A 6,081-nucleotide genomic window follows, 5' to 3' on the forward strand; every position below is an offset into this window, starting at 1 on the left:
AATTTATTCCGCAACAAAAAAGTTACGAGGAGCGCAGGTAAAAGCTGTGCGAAACAGCTTGAGGAGCCCTGACCCCCTAGCACACGGACAGCATAAAAAATTAACGTGCGGCTAAGGAAGTACACTTGGACAAAACAAACACACGAGTTAAGCAAAATCATTCGAAGAGGGAAGCACTAGGAAAAGATAGAAGAGAAATAAAAAGGTCAGTGTATGGCATCATTATACTAACACTTCACGCAGTTCTTTTGGTGATATACGAGATATGTCAATGTTAGTTTCTTTTAACACGCGATTTAGAAGTGTGGGAAGTAAAAATTTCAACATTTGATGTCCATAATTGGTTCTGCATTTGGCGACGTACCACACTTCGGGATGGCGAACATTATAAATAGGGAAGTTTTCCGCTAGTTGTGAAAAGCTTGTTATGGCGTCATTATTTTTTAGTAAACAGAGTTTATACAAACGACATAGCTTGTAGTCATACATTGATGAAACCTGAATTATATGGTGCTTCTTAAATAAACCTGCAGTGTGAGACCGATAAGGGACTCTACAGGCTAGGCGTAAAGCTCTTTTTTGTAAGATGGAAAGTTTACTAATATTTCCAGTTGACCACACAAGAACCGCGTAACTTAATAAAGAACAAAATAATGAATTATATATGAGTATGTTGACAGACGTAGGGAAGAAGTAGCAGTGACGGCGCATAATGCCGGTTGTCCTGGATAGTTTATTGATAATATAGTTCACGTGATGATCCCACGTCATGTTCTGTGAAAAGTATACGCCCAGTGATTTAAAGTTTTTGACCACTTCAATTTCATAGTTATTTAACAAAATAGGAGGCAACTGCACATGTGTATGGCGGCGGTGAAATAAAACAGCCTTCGTTTTATTACTGTTAACTTTAAGACAGTTCATTTGTGCCCATGCATTAATTTTTGACAGTGCGCTATTTGCTCGACTAGCTAAATCTGCACATGATTCACCTGAAAAGTACAAACTCGTGTCATCAGCATAGATTATGTGATGGGCCGTTTCATCGATGCGGTCTATCTCATTAATATAAAGGATGAACAAAAATGGGTCCAGTATGCTTCCCTGCGGGACACCTGCTTTAATGGATTTTACCGAGGAATGTTCTCCTTCAATGACGACAAATTGAGAACGGTATTGCAAGTAGAACATAATTAATTTGTTCGCGATGCCTCTTATGCCGTAGTGATCAAGTTTTTGTAGCAGTAGTACATGATTAATTAAGTCGAAGGCTTTTGAAAAATCCAAAAAAAGGCCAAGTACCATATTTCTGCATTTAAATTTTCCTAGTATAAATTCTTTTTGGGCGAGTAATGCGAGTTCTGTAGATTTGTTTTTGCGAAAACCATACTGTGAGGAGCTTATCAATTTAAAGCGGTCAGTGAATGAAGTAAGGCGTTTCAAAATTATTTTCTCCAAACCCTTGGAAAACACAGGTAGAATCGATATAGGATGGTAGTTCGACAAATCATTGCTGTTACCCTTTTTAAATACAACTTTTACTTTTGCAATTTGCATGCTTCGGGGAAAAATTCCCGTCGACAAACTAATATTGAAAATATGGGTAAGACAAGGTGCTAGTAAATAAATTACGTGTTTTACGGGCTTCATTTGAATATTGCCCGCGTCCGCGGCTCTGCTATTGCTCAGGGCTAAAAAAGTGGCTACAACCTCACTATTTGAGACTGGCTCTAGAAATATGGTTGGATTATTTCGGTCATTCATATATTTTAGGTCAGAAGTGCTGGTGCTATGGTCCCCAACTGACAGAAAGAAGTCATTGAAAGCGCTGGCTAACTCAGCGCCTTGAATTTCTGTCCCATCCTTAACTATATTAGTCACCGCTTCTGATGCACTATTAATTACAGTGTTAAGTGCCTTCCATACATTGTCTGTGCGTCCTTGTGTTGAGTTGAACAGGTTAGAATAATATTGCTTTTTTGCATCACGAAGGTATTTAGTGACAAAATTTCTGTATTTCTTGAATTCCTTGAGCGCTTCGGGCGATTTACTAAAAATAAATCTCTTAAACAATTTATCCCGATGTTTCATAAGCTGAAGGCTTTCTTTATTTACCCATGGTTTCCGACTTTTTTTTGCATATTTTAAACGCCTTGATTGGGAAACATGCCAAGTATATTTCAGAGAACTTTTCCATAAATAAATCGTATGCTAAGTTGGGGTCGCTCTCTGTAAACACATCGGTCCAGCTTACTCTGCTTAAGCAGTCTCTAAAAGCAGATAGCGTTTCAGGAGTTATGAGTCTGTAGGAATATTCCGAACGTAGTTTTTTAGGTGTATTATGAACTTGACTGACGAATAAAAATATAGGCAAGTGGTCGCTAATATTGTTAATTAAAGTGCCAGCTCTAACAAGGGAAGGATCTGAATTGCTTATAAACAGATCAAGAAGTGTTGCTGATTGTGGGGTGATTCGCGTGGGCGTCGTTATGTAGTTTTCACAGGAATGACAGTTTAGTAATGATTCTAGTTCTGTCTTAGCACTGGTATCGGCTAACATGTTGATGTTGAAGTCACCACCTATAATAAGTGCGTATTTTCTTTCACTCACAAATTCTAAAAGAGAGTCTAAAAAAGAAAAAAAACACGAACATTATTTGAAGGAGGGAGGTAACAAACAAAAAACAGAAGTACCACATCTAATAGCAAGCGTCTCGTAAAAAGGAATGATGAAGCAAAATTCGGACATAAGTTCAGAATCTATTGAGTTTGAGAATAACATTGCTACGCCACCACCCCTCTTTCCTGTGCGACTCATGTAGTAAGATTTGTACATTAAAAATGCAAACATCCTCTTCAGAGGCAAACCATGTTACTGAAAACATCACAACATCGAAGCGTATTTGCGCCTCACTAAAAAAATAATCAAGTTCATCCTGCTTATTTCTACCTGATCTAAGATTAAAATGAACACAACTACAGCATCTTTGGCCATTGGTATCATATAAGCTTTTAAGATTTATGACATCTTCTTGCTCACTTGAGAAGGGAAGCATGATGAAAGGAAACTCAAAAGAAACATCAGGAGGTAGTGCCAAGTGAAATCATATCAGAGCTTATCAAGGTCAGCAGCACAACGAATGACAATGGCGCTATCGCCCTCTCTTTTTCTTACAAGAACCTTCAGGCTGCAATGCCAGGAAAACAGGAAAAACGGTAAGCATTTTTTCTCTGTCCACTCTTTTGCGCAGCGAAGCAACTCTCTGTTTTGATGCGTCATGTTTTCAGTGATAGAAACACCAGATGAATCATTTGTAAGGGCTTTCCGCTTTTCCAGCCACTGATCACGGGTTGGCTGTTGGGCAAACCGCACAATAATTCCAGGCACTTTATTCGCTTTTGAGGGAAGTCTATGAATAGCGCAGATGTCGTTCCCTGTCAGCTCTGGCAAGTCTACAGTCTTGGCTACATTGTTCAGCTTAGACAGCAAGTCCTCGTTTGGCGTAGCTTGGATGCCGTGAACTTCTATGTTTAGCTTCCTGCTACGAAACTCAAGATCATTTACAGTGGCTTTCAGCTGCTGAATATCGCCTGAAGTGCAGGCAGTCTCTAATTTGCCTACACGTCTGTTCAAGCTACTGATGTCTTTCTCTTGTTTAATCTGCCGGTTCAGGATGTCATCATACTTCTGGGACAATAGCTCAATAGAATCCTTGATCTCCCAAACTTGAGTTGGCAGTCCTGCCAGAGCATCGAGACTTCGAGTCAAATCTGCCAGAAAGATAGTTAGCTCAGAGTCCGTGCTCGCTTTGTCCCCACATTTGGATTTTGATGGACGGCAGGCTACACATCGCCATGTCCGGCGGCCGTTCTCGCCCTTGGTCTTAAAAGTTGACTCTGACCATCCAGAGCAACTACCAAGATGGTAAGAGGACTCACATTCGCTGCACTTCAGGACGCGTCCGTCATCTGGCAGGGGCTCGTCGCAGGACTGGCATGTGTTTGCCATGACAAGTAGTCCAGAGGCGCAACGAAGCACTCAGACACAAGGCATGTAATACTAGACAGCACTGAGCAAATCGCACAACACGGTGGCAACGGCGGTTGTAGCAGCGCGGCGTTTGACAGGAAAATAAGCGAATTTACCAACCTGGATAGGCAAAAAAGAGCAGATAAGTCAAGCGTCCTTCCACCACCGCCGCTGCCGCCCGTGTGTCGAGTTTCAAATCCGGCAACCGGAATCGCGACAACTTCACCGATGCCAGTGACGTCAGTCAAGGGGTGGTTCCGCAGCCGCAGCAGAAGTTTTCAGGTGAATTCTGGATAGGCAAAAAAGAGCAGATAAGTCAAGCGTCCTTCCACCACCGCCGCTGCCGCCCGTGTGTCGAGTTTCAAATCCGGCAACCGAAAACGCGACAACTTCCCCGATGCCAGTGACGTCAGTCAAGGGGCGGTTCCGCAGCCGCAGCAGAAGTTTTCAGGTGAATTCTGGATAGGCAAAAAAGAGCAGATAAGTCAAGCGCCCTTCCACCACCGCCGCTGCCGCCCGTGAGCACAGCATTAACTGCAACAGAATTATGTAAATGGGGTTAGTTTGGCTCATCGTTAGAAATCTCAATATCAGTGGTGCTTGCCAAGTGTAGTTGTTTTCTGTCCGTGTCGCAGTTTGTAACTGCCTAATGCTTGGCTGGGCTATCGCGGACCCGCTATGCTGCAATGCTTGAGTCGAGTGATACCTGCTTATCAATGTCATTCTAAGTGTATTTCAATGCTTCTATACCAGCATTCGGGACATTTATGCAATGAATGAATGAATAGGACTTGCACGATCAACAAAACATGTTAGGAAAAAAATAGAAAATAATGTTGATTAGCTCAGCTAATCAAGGATATACAAAGCGAAAGATTTCGGCGTTCACTGTGTTCATTGGCGTTGGCGTTGACAATGTTCTAGATGGCGATGGCTTTGAGGAAAGAATGGCGCGTAACTGGCCCCCTGGATAAGCGGTGTCTCATTCGTTCTTTGACACATATGGCGGTGGTAAGAGAGAGATGTGGTCTGGATGCATTAGCGCTGACAGCGTTGTGGCGGACATGCGGCTCTGCAGCAATAGCTAGGTCGCAGCGTTTATTTGGTAGTCAATCTCTCGCGATCAACCATTAACTGCATGCCACCTCCCAGGGTGGCAGGGAGGCCGCGCTACCTATCCAGTGCGGAACGCAATCAAAGCAGGCTTTTGCAGTTGGACACCAACGCCACGTACATGAAAGTGAGATTGAGGTCTCCACTGACAAACGGAGCTGGTTGTGAGCCTTTCCTTTCGTGAAAATGAGCAGCCTTTGCAAAGTTATCAACACCAATGAACTCTATAAACGTCGTCGGCTCACTTGCTTTGTTTGGTTTTTGAGGAAAGGAAATGGCACAGTAACCGTCTCGCATATCTCGGAGGACACCCGAACCGCGCAGTAAAGGAAAGGATAAAGGAGGGAGAAAAACAAGAAAGAGAAAACTGAATATTGAACCCGACCGTGGCGGCTGCGTTTTTATGGAGGAAAAACGCTAAGGCGCCCATGTGCTGTGCGATGTCAGTGCACGTTAAAGATCCCCAGGTGGTCGAAATTATTCCGGAGCCCTCCACTACGGTACCTATTCTTCCTTTCTTCTTTCACTCCCTCCTTTATCCCTTCCCTTACGGCGCGGTTCAGGTGTCCAACGATATATGAGACAGATACTGCGCCATTTCCTTTCCCCAAAAACCAATTATTATTAAACTGAATATTGAAAGTCGGATTTTGAGGAAAGGCGAGGCGCTGCGCAGTGGCGAAAAACCTGTGGCTAAGGTGCTACTAGTGGCGCATGCGCAGTAGTGACTAGGGAGCGAGAGAGAGAAATATCCGCGGCGAAGCGCGCGTTGTGACCTCATGTGCCTCCTCGGAGCACCGCCACGGCGAAATCACAAGTTCGCGGCCAGTAAAGCTTTCGCTTTAAAATCGGTGTTTAGGGTAAGGAAATGGCGCAGTATCTGTCTCAGATATCGGCAGACACCTGAACCGCGCCGTAAGAGAAGCGATAAAGGAGGG

The sequence above is a fragment of the Amblyomma americanum genome, chromosome 8 (genome assembly GCF_052857255.1).
Source record: "Amblyomma americanum isolate KBUSLIRL-KWMA chromosome 8, ASM5285725v1, whole genome shotgun sequence".
NCBI classification, from domain to species: Eukaryota; Metazoa; Arthropoda; class Arachnida; order Ixodida; family Ixodidae; genus Amblyomma; species Amblyomma americanum.